Raw genomic sequence first — 19,165 nt, forward strand, 5'->3', positions numbered from 1 at the left:
CAACAAATGTTATCTGAAGGCACTTCAGAATGAAATCAGTTTGTATAAATAAAGTATATTATTATAGTTGTTAAAAGATTCTCTTTTTTCATAAAGCCCAGCTGATTGCATCAAACTAGTAAGGCAGCATTATTGCCTTTACAGCAATCCGTCAAGCTGGGCATTCATGTAGCAACAGCAGAAAGGAGGATTTCCTTTTAACAGAAAGAGTTACAATGGATCACGAATCTCAGTTACATGGAAACATTTTTGAGCAAAGCTGAAGAGGTGTTTGCAAGCAAGACAGGCTTAAAAACCTGATTCCGTTACATCAGTTCTATCAGTATGAATGGGACACAGTTCCATTAAGATCAAGAACACTTTACGTTGTTCATATTGAAGTGATTGCGACTGACCAGAATTGTTGACCATTTGACAACTTAAAGTTTGAGTGAAGTAAAGATGCTTCAACTGCAGAACCTCCTGTTTGTTTTCACTGCATCTTACAATCTTGTGTTATTAAAGATGTCAAACATTCTCTATTCAGAAATGATTTTAATTCAGTTCTAGAGCTTATCCATTATGCATTTACAAAACATGTTGTCTTTAGGGAGTAAAACATTCTGTTTTTCATTTCATTATTGACTCTGTTGTTGACATAGGCAAGACATCCGATCGCCAGACCCTGAGTTTCAGACCCCAAAATGGGAACACACACAAACACACAAAAAAAAAATGGCTGAGGGAAATTAAGTTATTGACAAAAAAAAAAAAAGTTAATAAAATCTTAAAAAGTCAAGAGTGTATTTACACAGAGGCTTCTTCCCAACCTCTGTAACACAGATTGCAACAGAATACCCTTCCGGACAGTTTCAATTACAGCAGCATTTAACTTCACTTTGGGATTCATAAAGTATTTTTGTACCGAATCACACTAACTTCTCTCAGGATACTTAAACCATTTTGGCCCAGTTATTCAGTTAAACGATTTAGACGATCAATTTAGACGATTCCACCAATTGCATCATACTCAAAGATTTATGAAATTTCTCATGAATCTCAACATAACTTCTACTACTAAGGCTTTCCATGTACAGCACACAAATGGAGCTGAATCAGATATTAAAACTGCACATTCAGACATGAGAAACTACTCTGAAAGGAATGGCAGAGTTCAAAACGATGCAAAAAAAAAGAAAGAAAAGAAAGTAATGCGTTTCTGTAAAATGGTCCAAATAAAATTTGTCATCCAATATTGATAGCACTACAACACAGATCTAGGACACTAAAATAATAGCATGAATATTTAATTTAAGGTGAAATATTATTACACAAGAGGAATTTTTAATCAGTACTAATTAGAAATTACACTAATCATCTGCATACTTTTGTAGATTACTACTTTCTGTAAGTACAATCTGCAATACGTTGATTGCATCTAAGAAACTGATAATAGTTTAAAAATGAATCTTATTTTTTCTTACCACTTCCAACACCATGTGTGCCTCTTTGCCCAAGCTCTCAGACGATCACATAAAGAACCATTGTGTGCTTTGTTCTCATGATCATCAGCCACTCCTCTGCACTGTCATCTGGTAAATGCAGGACTTCAAAAGTGGGAAGTGCAATAGTTTTGTCCCTACTGTCTTTTATTGACTCTGTTTGCATTGATCCAAACATGTCTGTCTGAGTGCATCCATTTCTTTAAGCAAGTCAAAGTTCATGCAGTTTCTTTTTTTTTGTTTTTTGTTTTTTTTAATGCAGTATCTCTTATGTCTTGCTGTTGCACTCTCTGCTGTATCATTGTGGGATCCAGTGGCAGGGCACATGCTGTTTTATTTGGGCTTATTTAATATATAATTAGTAATCCACCACTTCCTGTTTTCATTGGACACCCTGTGACATTTCTTTTTTTTTTTTTTTTGCAGCCACTCCTAAAAAGCTCTAAACTTGCCCATTTATGGAGCCAGAGAAATTAATCAAGTGCTCCAATCCTAATTGTATGTTGCCCCAATCCACAGTAAGGAAGATAAGGAAGGAGAATTGAATAAACTTTAAAGTTCAGGGAAATGCAATGTCTTCTTTTTTTTTTTCTTTTTTTTAGCAAGAGTATATGCTACTATTGCAAAAATATTGTTAAAGTTTCCTAATCTTAGGACACTGTGTATTTTTTTTCCTTTGTACCTTAGAGCAATCTTATGACTGTGTTCATAACAAGTCTCCCAATGTTGTCTTGAGGAATCAGAAAGGCTTTAGGACAATATAACAGCAAAATAAAATGAAATGAGATAAATATGCCTCCTCTGTTAACAGAGACCATAGCTATTTGCTTCTCAGTTAAGCTTTTAGCTGTATATTTAAAACAGCGTAAAACACATTCAGGTGATTTTTTTATATATATGTGCTCTATGACTGACCACCCTATGGGGGATCATCTTCAATTGAAAATTAATATTTTTGTCATGCCGTAAAGAAACTTTCTGTTCTTATTTGCCCGCTCCCATATTAAAAAAAAAAAAAGTCATAATTTCCAGCTGGCCAGGGCTGCAAAGTTCACATCGAAATTTAAGCCTTCTAGCTGCAGATAAGAAAACCTGAGGGCATATCAATAACTTTTGTTTATAATCTTGAAAATGTAGACACGTCAAATCAATCAATCAAATGTGCAGCAAGGCTGCTGAAATGCCTTGCTGCACATTTCAGCAGCAAGGCATTTCAAAGTGCTTTAGAGCATGTGACATTGAATAAACAGTAAGAAAGAGAAATATATTTTGAAAAAAAAAAAGATTGGAAGTTGAAAAAAAAAATCAGATTTTTAGTAAAACACCATTTGACAAGGACTCTAAATCTGAACTGCATTATTCTAAGCTAAAACAGGAACATTTGATGAAAGTTTGTTTCTTTCCTCAATGTTTGAGGAGTTTTTATTTTTTTTGTCTTGTCATTTTAGCTCATTTGAATGGGAATAAAAGGAAATTGTACTTATTTGTTACAATTTACAAAAAATATAAAGGTATTGTGTTTTTTTTTAATCTGTTCATTAATATGACTTGAATTTCCCAGCTTTGTTAAAGTTGAGATTTATGCGGAACATTTAATGTCGTTTGCTGCTGTGAGTGGTGGGTGGGGGGCTGTTAGCATTCGCGCATGCAAATTTATCAGTAACTAAAACCTACGGCTCATTATCTCAGTGATCCAGATCCAGGGTGCCTTTATTTCGACATGCTTTCGTTTGTTTAAGCTCTGGTTTAAACAGCGTCCATCTGTGTTCTGTCGTTAAAGACAATAAACCTAATCTGTCACATTTATTACGCTTTTGACAAGATGTGGATTATTTATAGGGCTGTTTATTGACTTTCCAAAAAAAAAAAAAATGTTGCCTGTTAATGAATGCGTTATTGGTTTTCCCCTTGAAGCTTTTATTTTAGCCCTTTACTCCACTTTTGTTAATATTATCAAACTCATTAACAGCTTACCACAAAATGCGTGTTTGAGAGAGAGAGACAGAGAGAGAGAGAGAAAGAAAAGCAGAGAGAGAGAGAGAGAGAGATGAAGAGAGAGAGAGAGAGATGAAGAGAGAGAGAGAGGGTGCTCCTCCATTCATCATTGATCCACTGCAGGACTCTGTTTCAGGGGGTGTGAATTATGGGCCCCTGTTGTCACCGTGCCTGCTCTGCGCTGGACATTTCACCTCGCCACTGTAAATTTACAAAGGGGATTACATTCTGCTGACCAGTGATTTCAAAGCCGTACCCGGTGCTGGTCCCTCCCTGACAAGAGGACTTCATTGCGGGGTTTGGTGGTTTTATTTTATATATATATATATATGTATATATTATAGGGTCTGGAACAAGGCTGCCGGGAAAGAAAACGGATCTGGACTACAGACACCGTCAGTAAGTCGCTGTTTACGCATTGAAGAAGAAGAAAGAAAGAAAAAGAGAGAGAGAGAGTGAGTGAGTGCGGGAAGAAAAAAAATACAAACAAAACGATTTGTAGTTGCCTGGGCGTTTTGGACGCGCTCCGTATAAACGGTGATGCCTCGGCGACGCGCCGGAGTCGTAGAGGGAACAGGCAGGTGAGGTGCGGCTGAGGAGCGTTATTCCAGAGAGCCTTGGATACCAGGAGAGCTGCTGCAGCCGTCACCCTTTTCTCCACTGAGGGAAACAAGAACGACAGAGAGGGCGGGTTGGCACCTGCTCCAGCCTCCCCATACCTGGCCATCTGGTGCGGTGAGTGTGCCAAATGGTGGGATTGAGAGACGCTTAGACGAGGAGGACGGGGTGGTAGGTAGGTGGGGAGGGGGGGGTGATCAGGTGTAAGTGCGCAGTTTTTATTAGTGCCAAAGCGATGGTGCATTTTAATAGTCTCCAAGTAAACAAATAGCTCCGTCTCTGGCACCGTCTGGACCCTGGTGGGTTCGAGTTGGTCTTTGTGTCTGCTGCAAGTTTGCTGTGATATTAACATATTTTGTGCACGCCTTTTGTTGCACGTCGTTGGCTCTTTCACGTGTTGCACACTGACTGTAACTGTGGGCTTTTGTCATATTTTTGTCATGCAAAATAGGATTATAGAGATGAGCACCAAGCCTGATCACAAATCCTATTTGGATCACAATTCCCTTTTGGATCATGGGTCTTGATCTAAACGAGGCTCGTCACCTTCATGTGTTGTGTTTTATTGTCCCCGCTGGGTAAATTGATGACGTCTTATAAAGTGCATGGTCAAGGTTTTATGTTAACAACAGAAAAAGGTCAGATGTGATGATTTGGAAGCCATAAAGGCAATTGATTATGTCATTAGTCACACACACAGCACAGCAGAGGGGTAGGGCAGGCGGCAGAAATCCACGGGATAAATCATAGAGAAAAAAGGTTGAAATAAATATGAATAAATGAGTCATGATACATTTTCAGTTATTGAAAAACGCCCCCCCCCCCACCTAAGGTCTGCAACTATATATTCAGAACAATGGGGAGAGCAGTGGTTGTTTTTAAAGATAGAGTCGATGTGGCTCATCTCCCAGGGAACCAAGACCTCGGGGGCGCCATGAGTTTATATGAATTTATTTAGCACCAAGTCACAGCAAATGTAATCTCAAGGCACTTTACATGACAAACACTCTATGTGGAAATAAATAATCAAAACAACTGCATGCATTCAAATTACATCCCACCATGCTGCGGAAACAGGTTCATACTGCCAGTTGCCAATATGTTGCCTTCATAAAAGAAGCCCATTTAAATGCATCAAGTCCTTTATGCTTCTGTCTTTGCAGTAATCACTCATACTCAGCAATCACACGGTGACATCTCAAAGGACCGACTCCCTTGTAACTGGAAGAAGCCCCCAGCAAAACCTGGCTCAGTGCTAGGGGCCATCTGCCACTACCAACTGGGATTTTTGACAGGACAAAGCAGACATGCAGCAGCTTTGGTCTAGGAGTACCTTCTACATTTAGCAGAAGTTAGCAGAAGAAGTTGCTCTAACTTGTTCTTCTATGAGAGAAATGCAGCTAGACAGAAAAGCTCTGAGGCTGCAGCATTCGAGGGAGGTAAAAGCTGAACGCTGCTCCTCCCTTAATCTGCTATTTGCACCTCTTAACGAGTTTTCCGTTCTGTATTTGCATGTACGGTCGATGGGGATTTAGTGTTGCGCACGCGGAAGCCGGCTTGGCTGAAGGTGGTATCTGACTCTCTGGACCTGCTGCTGATCATCTAATCGAGACTGGTCAAACCTGAACCGGACTGTTTCAGAGTGACCTGAGGTTCTTTGAGACATTGTTTGAGAAAACATTAAAAAAGAAAAGCACCATAACATCATGGTGCCACCACTCTACTTCACAGTAGACATGATGTTTTCAAGCTTCCAAGCTTCTCTTGTTCTCCAAGTTCACCAGGGGCCATTATAGGAAAATACTTGAATTTTAGTTTCAACACACCACAGCGCGTGTTTCTCAGGGCTTTTGCCCCTGAATGCATTTACAAACTGTGAGCTGGACTTCTGTGCTGCGTTTTCAGTAATGACATCTTTCTCTTTGAGTGGCTTTCAGCACATGTCAGAATCAGACCCGTTTCACATATCATTCTATTCAAGAATGGTTTTCTTTTTTCTTTTTCTTTTTTTCTTTTTTGCAGAATAACCTTTGTTGCAGGAAGAAATGTGTTTTCACTTGGTTACATCTGGATGCTGTGGGGGGTCTTGCCTAGGCCCCCCCATTCATGTAAAGAGCTGCCTCTGCAGTCGAGAGTAATTTGAATTATGCTCATTGTCCAAAATGTCTTACAGCTACAATAACTAAATTGCCTGTAGTCACCCACACGCTCCCTACTTCTCTGGTCTGGGTGAAACGCTCACATTCAGCTCTTACTGAAGTGATTTAGTTGTTACTCTGTATGGATTTTTTTTTTCTTCCTACAACTTTGTCTTTTATACTAAAAGCCATTGAGTTCAACAGCGGGACCGTAACAGCTCCCAGCTGCTGCGTGTTCATGTTTGCGTTACTGTTGATATTCCAAAAAAAAAAAAAAAAAAAAAAAAAAAGAGAGAAACGTCTGGCATCGCGAAATAAAAAGGAGCGAGAGGGAGGGAGGAGGCGGGGAGACAGAAACACAGACAGACAGATCGAGCGTACAAAGGATAAAGTGTGGCAGAGAGCGACCAGGGCGCGCAGGCCACAAAGGGATCGGCAGAGAATGTAAAAAAAAAAAAAAAAAAAATACAGAAAAAGAAATGATGGCGCAGAAAGCCCCCGAGCGAACCAGCACCGAGGGAGAGGGGCTGCAGGCAGCCGTCTGAGCGGCTGTGAATGGTTTCCCTGTTGCCCACACAGACAGCCACACAGACAGCCGTGCGAGCAGGTGCTAAGCCCACCACACAGCGCCCACAGGGAACAACAGGTGCAGCCCCTGTTTCCTTCGGCCCGTCGTTTTGAAAGTGCAGCTAACACCCAAACATACAGCTAGAAACGCCCACATACCAGGCTGAAGGAAAACAAAGAGAAAATTCAGCCTATGTGTCCAAGGCCTGGATCTGAAATCTGAATTAGGAAAATAATGTCACAAATTTGGAGCTATAGAGCCGCGGCGCTTGCAGGGTGAAGCAATTTCAGGTTGAGACAAATACCCACAGGGACATTATTGAATTGTATCGATCCTTTGGGTTCGCCATTCAATCTTCGAACAGGGCCATCTCAGGTCTTGGTTAGAAAAAAAGGAAAAAAAAAAAAAATCTCATCAGACTGTGAGGTAATTCAGCCCGGAGAGTAAATAAACAGTAGATTAGTATGTCGAAACCGAAGTCTTAGGAATGCTTCTATAAAAGTACAGGACAGCAGTCTGAGAGCTTCAGCGTCTGAAATAGAGTGAAACAAGCAAAAGGCGCTGGAAGGTTACCTAACACCCTCACAGCTCTCTCTGTCAGGAGAAACAAATTGCCTTACTTTACCAGAGAGGTATACAGAAAGGAAAAAGTCTGACACAGGAATTGTGGCACCACGTGAATTCGGGCTCTGCTAAAGCAGTGCTTCTCTAATTGAGGCAAACTCTTTTTTTTTTTTTTTTTTTATTTCTGACCCGGAAGATATTTTACGATGATAAACTTTTTATGCGTGTCAGAAAAACTGTTTTTTTTTTTCACCCATACTTTGTTGTTAAAGGAGCTCTGACTTGTTGTTATGAAGAAAAGAAAATGTGGTGAGATATAAATCATGACCAAAACAACAAGATTTCAGATACATAGAGTCGACTTTAGCTGCCTCCACAGTTGAACCCAGGCTTAGAGAGACTGGAGCCCAGACAGCAGGACAGAACCCAGAGAAGAACTTATGTTCCTCCAAAACCAAAAAAATCACTTTAGACATCTGGGGCATCTGAAGGGGACGCCTCAAAACCTCCAGATCCTGACGGTGATATATGTTTCTTTTCTGACCTGGGAACATTTTGGGATCAATGAAAAATGAAATGAAGAGCGTTGCGAAGGAAAGAGACATCTGAGTTTCCCTTCTGGGTCCGTTACCCTGACGACACACTACTGCTTGCACACATATGTGGCATAGGTTATGATATGTTCTGTCATATTGCCTCAAACTAAACCAGCATCAGTGTCCCCCATAAGCACGAGCAGCTCTGCCCCTCCCCCCTCATCAATCGCTGCACACTGCAGGTCAGCTTTCAGTGAAAAGGTTACTGCTCTTTTCCCTTACTTACAAGAAAGACAAGTCTGTCTGTTTCCAGTGGCAAAAAAACAAAAAAAAACACTTAAAGTCATTGCTTGGAGATTAAAGCACTGCACCGCTTATCATTTATTGCACTATTTTAAAACCATCAGTGGCAAGTCTGTAAAGGAGCTGACTGCAAGTCGGCTATGGGAGCAAATAGTCCAATTAATTATCTAATCAATAGCAGCTTTTTATGCTGTCATTAAAGCAAAACAACAAGCATGTAACAAAGCACCAATGCTTCAGTTTGCAAATTAAATGTTAATGCAGTCACATTCAGTGAATTTAAAACGCGATCCGACGAGTCGCGTTTGTCAGATTAAAAGCACTTTTTTGAGAAAAAGCACACCTCAAGCAGGGAGTGAACACACGTTTCACTTATCCCGCCTTTCGGCTTTATTTGTGGTTTCATTATGGTCTGATGTGATATTCTAATTTTAAATGTTTTGTTTCATTACGTGTAAATGGAAAAAAGTATCATAATTAACAAAAATGAAGGCTTTCAAACTTCCACCTGTGTCTAATTAATCTATATGTCATGCTCCATGTAAGTCAGTAAGTAATATTCTAATATATCGGATGGATTTGTGAATAAATATTTGAATGTTAATATAATGTCAACGGCAGATTATTTTTCTGTTTCATATAAAATAAATTAAACTGTGGCGCATATATATATTTGTATGAACATGGTGCTACAGTGGTATTTCACCTCAAGGTTGTCATACCATGAAAATATCACAAGACTCATTATTGATGCGTACTGTTACAGTACTTAAATTTACTTTAAGTTACTTTCAACATGCCTCCACACCCACACTAAATGTAGCCATCTTTCTCATTCATAACACAAACATATTTTCTTACTCGTTTAATCTTGAAGAGATTTGAGCAAATGTTTCTTTTGCTGAAAGCGGTTTCATCAAGTGTCTCGAATTTCACCGCACGCTGCCGTGCCGTTCATCTGGAGGTAAGGCTTAGCCGGATTCTTTGACCTCAGGGGCTGCAACACGTCTGATGGATTTAAGAAGGTGGGCTTCTGCAAGGTCACTTGCTCCAACACGGTCTTTGAATCAGAGGCCTCAGGGAGCCATTTTTCAACATTTAGGAGCCCCCGAGGGTCACGAGTCCTGCAACCTGGACATTTTTCATCAACAGAATCCAATTCCAGTTGTAGATAATATGAACCTCTTCATGCAAACCTTATTTTATTTTTATTTTTTTTGCTGCTGTAAAAAAAAAAAAAAAACTTTCATGAATTTCCAACAGGTCCCTCCAGATGTTTTTAACAGAACAAAGACAGATAAAAGACGGTGCACTCTGAGACCTTTACGCTGTTAGAAATTCAGGTTAAGATAAATGATTTTCAGGAGGCTAAAGTGAATGCAGCATGTGGATTATGTCAGCTTCCTAAACACTGTAATACCTACTTGCGGCTATTTCCAATGTAAAAGCCCCTCTAGTGTTTTACAGTGGCCATATATCTTTAGTTTTATGAGTCTCCGCTCACACTGATTCTTCCCCGAGGTGCAGCTCCATTTGAAGCATCCACTGTGTGGTCTCAGCACATTATACCCGCGCTATCATGTGTGTTCGTCTTACCATCTGCTCTGTCCACTGCATCATCTTCACAGCTCCTCTGAGACAGGCCTCATCTGGGAGTTCAGAGATATTTACAGGGCTCCTTTGTAGTCCAGAAACGTGAATCTGATCTAAATACGGCATTTCTTCAGGTCTGGATAAGGATGGAAAGCAAATAATAATAATAATAATAATAATAATAATAATAATAATAAAAACAAAACAGTTGCTTAAATAAATTAACTTTGGATTCCCTTTCTCATTGTTCAAAAACATCCATGCATTCGGTTCTTAGAGTCGCTGCGAACTTGAGTGGTGATATTTGGGCAAATTGATATAATGCACGTGGAAACCGTTTGGAAGGAGTTTGGTAAAGTGTAAAATTGCAACTTTAAAAATGTGCAGGAATCCCCCTTATTTACCGAGTGCTCTCTATCTGTGCGGACACCCAGCCTACGCACATGTAAGTTGTTTCCGAATGCGTGACTTGAAGTTGTTTGTTGCGTACGAGGATCGTTGCGAGTCTCTACCTACAAACGAGCCCGCGTCAATCCGTGTAACCGCTCCGCCCATCTAACTGGCTGCTAATTGGATTGTTAGTGATTTCACAGCTGTTTCAATTCAGTTAAGAGAGAGAGAGAGAGAGAGAGAGAGAGAGAGAGACAGACACTTTGATCTCCTGCATTTTGTGTTTTCTTAGTTGTAGCAAAAATAATTGCAGTGGGGCAGAGTGCCCATCTAGCCCCAAGTCTTTGCACTCACACCTATAGCGCTCACACACACACAAACAAGATAAGCAATTTACCAGGTAACCTTTTCTCAAATGCCACTGCCAAGGCGCTTGGCTTTTTTTCCCCCCTTTTTTGCCCACAATAAATGAGAGTTTATACGTCTCTTTGGAGCTCGGTCTATCTTGTCTAATTTTGCTACTTTTGTTGTTCAACCAATTCACCAGGCACCTGTTCCAAGCACAGGCTTTAGTTATGGCAGCTTAGCCAGAGGGATTTGGAAGACTTTTCTGTCGGGAGATAAAGGCATCCGAGTCCTTTGTGTCCCAGCTCCTCGGGATGATTTTACTGTCTGATGAAGGGTTTTTTTTTCTTTTCTGTCTCTCAGCTTCCTCTTCTCTCCTGCAACCACCCTTCTCACACAACAAACACAACTTTTCTTCTTTAATTACGGCTTTTCACCTGCAGCTCCGTCACAACTGTGAGGGAAGAAGCAAAGCATAGCCACAACACAATTATACCTACAAGGAAAAGAGAAGCCTCTCAGAGGGAAGGCGTTGTATCTGTCGCTGCATATTTTGGTGTTCGTGCTGCAGCAGCGTGTGTCGGAGCGTGTGCGTGCGCCTTGTGGATGTGCGCACATCAGCCTATAAGCGGGTTCTTTTGCCATTTTGTTTGCTGTTTGTGTTTGGACCACCTATTGTGAGCTATGATCCTCTTAGCAGGCTCCTGCCAAAAGAGCTATATTTACCCTTAGAGATCAGAGCACACAAAGAACAGCGTGACAAGAATATGGGCTACCCTTCAGGCTCTTTCTTTACTAGCACCAGAGAATCCACGTAGATGGCTACGGATGCCATGCAGAATTTAACACGACGAGGTAGACAAATAAAAGGTATGCAGAATTTTGGTTCCAGTCAGTGAACAAAAAAACAAAAAACAAAAAAAAAAGAGCAAAATAACACCCACCCCACTGATCATTTTGCCCCGAAATCAGAATTTATTTTCCAAACAGGTGAATCTGATTTAATATAATCAGACAAATCCTCTTTGTTCTGAATTTGAGCCGATCTAAAGTCCACAGAGCAAAGTGCATCATTAATACTGAAAAAAACAAACAAAAAAGAGTAACGACACCATAAAAGCCGGTCAGATTCATAGGTGTCACTGTTGTGTAATTAGACTGCATCCTCACCGCTGCTGTACACGCTGCTGCTGGAGTGTGCATGTGTGTGTGTGCGTTTGACTCTGTGCTGATTGTGTGTGCCTGAATGTGTGCGCCGCATACTCATGTGCTCGCTTCCAGCTCGGAGCTGTGCAGTGAATGTATATGTGCTTACTGCAGTCAAACTCTGGTTAGCAACGTTTGCCCTTGCTGCAGCTTTGCACAGCACTGTATAAGTCTCTGTGTGTGGATATTGGCGCGTGTGCGTGTGTGTGTGCGTGAGCACATGCGCTGTCTGAGTGTCTGTGAATTGTTGTTTTACTGCAGCTGCAAAGATGAATACATTACCTATTTTGTTGCCCAAATTCCTCGTGCTGGGGCTGTTACATTTCTGAGCTGTCTGTTCATTCAGCGTTTATTGTTTTGCGTGTCACTTGCAGCTCTTTGGCTTTAGGCAGAAGGGTCTGACTGGGGGAGAAGTCTGAAGAGAGCTGGAGCTCTCTCTTTGGCAAGACTCCAGCTATGTCCATCTTATTTTAATTACCTATGGTACCTACCCAGGGGAATTGCTCTCCTCCTTCCTCCCAGTGTCTTCTCTCTGCTCTCCTTGCCTTCATCTCTCCTCTTCCTCTCCCCTCCTCTTTCATCCTCCTCTCATCCTTCTTCAGTCTCGCCGAATTTGTTTTCTTACTATTATTTTTCTTCTCCAACAGCACACTGCAGTGTCAAACGTGTATGCAAAAGTAATCTCTGCATTAGCATATAAATGACCCTGTAGATTGAATAGTATTTTGGGATATTTAACTGCAGAAGACAGATCCCCTTAACTCTGATTAGAGTAGTTCTTAGGAGACAGGTAGCCCTCTTGAGGGAATATGAACTCCACTGTGATAAGATAAAGACTTGACGCCGTTGTTCCTCTGCTCTTTGCTTATATACGTGCACGCAAACAGCTTGCATACCTCCAGAAGTTACCATGTATTTCAATCGTGTTTTAAATCATGATTGACTTGCGTTTGTTTGCTTTACTGTTTTTGAGACATAATGCACAAATGATAGCCATTTATTTTTCGTTGCTAACCCCAACCCTAGCCTACCAGAGATGTTGGCTTATTGCTTGTTTATCATGTGTTGGTAGCTTTGCAACAAGAAAAATGACACAAATGTTTATTCTGCAAACTAAGCCCTTGAAAACAGCTAAATAAGAAATTTGTCATCTGCTTAAGATTTTGTATCACAATTAAAAGAACAATAAAGAAACCTCTTCAACTTCAGAATCATATCTGTAGCATTCAATGTGTTATATTATTTATAGCAGAAATGTGAACAGTTGTTGCATTTTCTTTGAAATAAATGTTATTACATTGCATTAAATATGTTTGTTGAAATGTTTCATTAATGCTTACTTCAGGTAGCACTCCAACTTCCTGATATAATCTGTATTGTGCTGTTTTTTCCAAGGCTAGAACCCCTCGTGCTTACACAACTCATCTTTTTGTCTGTTTGTGATATCAGAATTGATAACGAATATCTACTAAAAAGACACCAACAATGGTACCAGAACCATGTTGCTAACGTAAAAACTTAACATATGTTAATATGATTGCTCCTGACCAATCTCCCTTTTTCAGCTTTCTCTTTTTTGTGCTATGATTCATAGGTTTTGTTTTGTATTATGTGAGTTACAGAAGCAGCAACACAGAGGTTATGTTGTAACACATCCCCATAGACGACTCGGTCTTTTATTGGCCGTAGCCTGTATTTTTAGCACGGAATCCAGGCAATTTGTGAGTGATGCCTGCTATTTTTGTTTGAATAAAGTGTCGTTATCTACATATTATATGAGCTAGACTGTGTTTTTACCTCAAGGCAGAGTTTTCCAGCTCAACAAAAGTAGTGTTGATTTGGACAGATGCAGTCGTTCAGTCCTTCAACAAGCCGTCTTGGTAGTTTGGCTGTGTCTCTGGTAGATTCCTAAACATTTGAACCACAGAAATATACAGACTCTGCATGCCGCTTTTATTTGTAGTAGTTTTAACTCTATTAATGACTTTGCTCAAAACGGGTGGAGTTGTGAAGAGTCAAGGTGACCCACTTCTCCCAGTTTAGCCCGTGTATGTTTCCACCCTCAGGCCAACCTGTTTTATTCCGGGCTTTAGCCTGCATTCTGTCCCCGAGGACCAAACGAGAACAAAGTATAAGGGATCATGTATGTGGTGGAAAATGAGATTCACATTATGGATTTGCTACTGACAATTACGCCACAGATAATAATAGCAGTTAAGGGATTGGGGGAACCTAATCAAGTGAGTGGTGAGTGTGTGTCAAACCAGTTCGCAGTTTATAATTTAAACATATTTCCTACATTGTTAAACTATCTTGGTCAAAGCTTTTTGGAGCAGTGGCTTCATAATTACTTGATATTATTGTGATATGCAGAAACGGATGGTATTGTTGGATCCATCCCACATTCTGTTTGTGGAATATGAGCTCTTGCCCTCTGGCAGAAGGTACAGAATCCCAAAAACTAATTTGAACAATGTTAAATACTCCTTTGAACCTCACCTCCATCATAATTTTGAACCAAATGTAGGTTGAGGTCTGGAAGGTGTGCAATATCTTTGGGTTCTCTTGTTGTTTCTAAACTGAATTGCATGTATATTTATTTATTGCCTTTAGAGCAGCAGTTATTATGCAACATAATGCAACATCTTGGAGTCTATTACAATTTTTTTCCCCTGTAGGGACAATAAAGTATTTTATTCTAAATTGTGGTTTTGTAAATTTTTCCAATTGTTTCACAATGATTAAAAATCTGCGTGACACAGATTATGTCGTAAGAAAATATACTTCGCTTGTGAAAGCAAAATAACCGGATTTCTGCTTTTTTAGTGAGATTTTGCCATTGACCCATATTGAGCCCATCCGAGCTACCTTATATATCTTGCCAGCACTGGCATAATTATGGAGGCGAAATGCCTGCAACTGCCCCATCCCCCTCCTTTGCAGCATGAGACCCCCACCTTCTTGCATGTACCTCTTATCTCGAAGCATGTATCCATTTGCTCTCGAATAAATTAAATGCGTTTGGGCGAAGGCTTTGGTGGACACACTGTTGTTTTCTTTCTGTGTTTGCAAGCTCACATGTGTGGTTGCGATGTAGAGGGCGGACCCACCCTGCTCACGTTTGCATCTGCTGCAACAGAACATCTCAGCCTTGCTTTGCTATTGGTTTCTACGGTAACAAAGGCACAGAGTGAAGCGGCTGCCGCAGCCAAACAAACTGAGAGAAAGCGTCGGTCTGTGGACCTAATAGCAACCAGCATTAGGAAATGCAAGTCAAACGCAGAGATGCCAACGTAGAGAAGAGACGTTTTTGGGTTTCGCGTGTTCATCATGCTAAGAAGCAGATTAATAGGCCTGCTCACAAATTAATTAATAGCTGTGGCTCGGTGCTGCACAGGTTAAGGCCCTTGACAGCTACGCTTCCTCTTGATTGGCTGAGTCTGGTGATCGGTGTTGTACTGCTGCTCAGGCCTCCAGTATCCATGCCTCAGTGTTTTCCTTGCGATCAGTAAATGCTTCTCCGTGTGGTTATGGATGCTGCTCTTTATTCTGCTTCTGCTTGGCACTGCGAGAGCGTATTGATCCTGCTCAGCAGCTTTAATAGTTCAGATGCTCCGTGCAAAGATGGGCATGTTCAATATACACTTAAGCTCAGTGATGCATTTCAAAATGGGCTCGTCAGTAAATATTAAATGGATATTTATTAGATAGGTATCTTTTCTGCAAATTGCTGACAACCCCTCCCCGTTCCCGTTCCCGTTCCTGGCAGATGAGTGGGATCGCTGCAGAGGAAAATCCCCAGAACGACACGATACGACTGTGCTGCCAGATGAGCAAAAATAGCTAAAAATTGGTAGTAGGTGAAAGCAGGTGTGTTTCCCTGTTTGGGTGACCTGCTGATTGGCTAATTACGTGGGTGTTAGCAGGTGATTTGCTAATTGGTTGCCTGATGAGGACAGATTACACCGTGAGGCTGTCGAGATCATTACATGCACCCGGTAACAACAGTGTTGATGTCACAGTATTAAATGTTATCACACCAACACGATCTGACACAGCAACCCGTCCTCTCTCCTCTGGCTCGTCGCGTCCTTCCCCGATAAATCCTGATACTCGTCCTGTCACTGGCTGTTTTTATAGCATGATGAGCTGCAAGTCTGTTGCAGTTATCTCTGTTCCTCTGTTTTGGTTTGTTTTATTATTTTCTCTTATTGAAACTATTTGTGTCTTTTATCTTCGTCTCTGCTGTTTGTTGGCTCTGCGGGGAAAACTCAGAGCCCTTTTGATAACCTGAAGCCAAAAAGCTCTGGCCAGACGTTTTAAAAATTTCATCTTAGCGTTGGGCAGGAGCAGAGTCTCAATAAGTTGGCCTTGGCCCAGATCTCGTGGTTTATCTTATGGATCAATAACTTGAATCAATTGATGCTCTAATGAGGAGACTATTGACCGAAGGATTTTTGTATTTTGCATTTGCAGTTTCCATTTCGTTTTAGATCAGAAGAAGCTCTTCAGATTTTTTTTTTTAACACAGCACTACTTCTTGCTATTAAGGTTTTTTTTTTACAATCAAGTTTAAAACTTTTGCCAAAATAAATAAATAAATAAATAAATAAATAAATAAATAAATAAATAAAGACATGTCAAACTGACTTAAGAGGAATATGACAAAGGAAAGTCCGTATTTAGATTATGTATTAAAATAAAAATCAAATAGCAATATTATTTTAATCGTATTGATACATATTTTTTTCTGAAATACAGGAATGTTGCATCACATTGCTTTAAATGTGTTGTAATAGTACCATAAAATGATGATATTTTTTACACAATGTTTTTGCAATACTATGAACATGTTATGCTGGCTACTTATTTACTGCCAAGTCTCAGGTTTATCCATTCAGGCGACTAATTTACTGCTATGAATCACTTGTAGTTTACTGCCTTTTTGCTGTTAGACCTTCTACCTTTAATCCTCTTTAGTCCTTAAAAAACAAATAAATAGTGATATTTGGTTCTCCCAATTAACTTATTTAATATTTTAACTTTCATGTCATACAATAAATATTTAATTTCAGAAATACAGAGTTTTATTACAGAAACATGCTCAGGGCTTGTTTGCAGCAATGTGCGTGCAGCTCTTAGCTCACCTGCAATAATGAGATATGAAAAGATCTGAGCGATCAAGATTCTGGGTACGTTCAGCTGAAATGATCTTCCTCTGTTCCTCTGCCTGGGCTCAGCCTAAGAGATGGGGAAGCTCAGAGTAGATCCACTGCTACCTGACTTTGAAAGGAGTCAGCTGAGTTTTTTCATCGTTTTGATTAGATTGCCTTCTTGGTCGCTTCCCTTTGGAGGTTTACAGGGTGTGTCCTGCTTGGACACCCTGAGGTAGTCCCTGGACTCTCACAATGACTGTATATAACCCCGTATATCACAGCTCTTGGAAAGCATTTAATTATGATTTACAAAATCATTTATTTTTTCAAACTTGTAAAACATATTTTGACTGCATTTCTTCTGTGTGGTCTGGTGCAAGACTGAGATTCTATTGTTAGCATATGGAGATTTCTTTGATTAGGTAATGAGGAGAGTTAGTTTGCAGGTGATCGTGCATCCCATAATTTTACTCCTTGAACCTGCTGTTAGTACTTTGCAAAATTATTCACTCCCCTTGAACTTTGTCATATTTTGTCACACCAACCACAAACTTTAATGTATTTTCTGGCTGGCATTTCACTACTTATGAGAATAAAGAAATTTTTCCTTAGTGACATGTTGTGTTATCTGGTCTTTTCAATGTGTCAGGAGCTGCACAACTTGAATACAGAACAATGTTTCTCTGCACATTACAACATGGCAACTAATAACATAAGTTCTACAGACAGACATGCAAACACTGCGGTGTAAACAGTGAGTTACAAATCTACGGATTATCGCGCAGACATCCAAACAATATTCAGACAATATTAGCAGCTGATCGTTCACTGCATTTCAACAGGGATTATTACTGTACAAATACAGTTCTGCTCTCTATCGTCCTCAGATGTGCAAGTCTTTCTTTAGTCTGATAGGGAAGAAGAACCTTTGTTTTTCTTAAAAATAGCTTTCTCCTTAGGTCAGGTGTGTTGGAAATCCATCCATCCATTATCTAGCACACCTATTCTTGCAGGCTCACGACAGGTGCTGGTGCCTATCTCCAGCAGTCAAAGGTCGCGAGGCAGGGTGCACCCTGGACAGGTTGCCATTCCATCGCAGCTGTTGGAAATCCTTGATAGATTATTTGTGCTGTGGAATTGTTTTTACGTCGGCAGCATTATGTATTTTCGAAACACATAGTATCATTTTACAGCACAGTCAAGCAACTATGTCACCTTCAGTTGTAACAAAAATGCTTTCTATGTTAATATAACTTTAAAAAAAGTTGACTTCATAATTTAACGTCTTGAAATTGGACTTGTGTTTCTTTAAAAACTCCTGCTCTTTCCAAAGTCCATCTTCAGGAAGTCATAACACCGCTGCTTTATTAACCCTTTGACAACAGTTTTCACTGGTGCTTCACTGAGAAGTAGCTCACATAATGAGCTCAGCAGATGTGCAGTTTCCCTAGGTGTTTGCTAATTGCTGCTGGCTAGTCTGAAGGAGCTAAGTGGCTGGAATCATGAGATAGGGGTGATCTGTAATGCAGAAGCTCAGAAGATTGGAAACTTCATCTCCAAGGAGGAGCTTCACCCTCAAAGGCGGCGATTGCGTGTTGCATAGTTGAATGGTTGCCATGGGAGATTAAAGGAGTTCTCAGACATGCATGAAAGAATAAAGGCAGCACTGCAGATATGTTTTTAGTAAGGGAATAACTTCATAACATGATGTAATGCTAAAAAAAAAAGTTGATTTTACATAATACTGCCCCTTTAATAGTTCCAGTCTCGTTGCCATTTATATGGAGCGTTTGGTAACTTGCTGTGTTCTCCTAAAGTTCACGTTTGATCTCTTTTGTTTTGTCTGTTTTGAGACGAAATCTTTGAGTCATTCTCTATGCAAATCCACTGGTGGATATCTCACATGCTTTAGTTTTACATCTATTTTGTAGGAATTATTAGGTGTGTCAATAACTGTAACAATAATAATTACTTCACAATATCATATTTAAATAAAAGGTATAAACTCGTAGCACTTATGTAACATTTAGGTGATCTGAAGGCATTTTTTTTCCTTTTTTTTACAGACTGCAACGCAGAGTGGAAATAATTAATACGGTTAAGTTAGACAAAATGAAGAGTTATTCTTCGTTTAACTCTTGTTACCTTTTTTTACTCAACTCAGACTTACAGAATTTGATTTGAAATGGCTATAATGAAATGAGGCTGACCTGGAAACCTTGTCAGTCCTAGTCCAGGGAATCCCAGTGGAGACTAACATGAAACAAATCCC

General features: G+C 40.1%; 1 protein-coding gene and 1 long non-coding RNA gene across 2 annotated transcripts in view; one reads left to right on the forward strand and one right to left on the reverse strand.

Moving 5' to 3' along the window:
* Nucleotides 1-3,550: 3,550 nt before the first annotated feature.
* The window catches only part of LOC103151230 (semaphorin-6B-like), a 37,095-nt gene continuing 21,480 nt past the window's right edge, over nt 3,551-19,165 (forward strand). The window contains exon 1 of the mRNA XM_007571169.2: nt 3,551-4,211. The gene's annotated coding sequence lies outside the window, so the exon portion shown is untranslated. The remainder of the gene's footprint in view (nt 4,212-19,165) is intronic.
* On the reverse strand, nt 9,800-16,253 carry LOC107838543 (uncharacterized). The gene is made up of 2 exons (XR_001664626.1): nt 10,201-16,253; nt 9,800-9,932 (listed from the first exon to the last, which is right to left on the reverse strand). It is a non-coding gene; the product is annotated as an uncharacterized LOC107838543 (long non-coding RNA).

Source organism: Poecilia formosa, unplaced genomic scaffold (genome assembly GCF_000485575.1).
Source record: "Poecilia formosa unplaced genomic scaffold, Poecilia_formosa-5.1.2 Scaffold275, whole genome shotgun sequence".
Taxonomy (NCBI): domain Eukaryota; kingdom Metazoa; phylum Chordata; class Actinopteri; order Cyprinodontiformes; family Poeciliidae; genus Poecilia; species Poecilia formosa.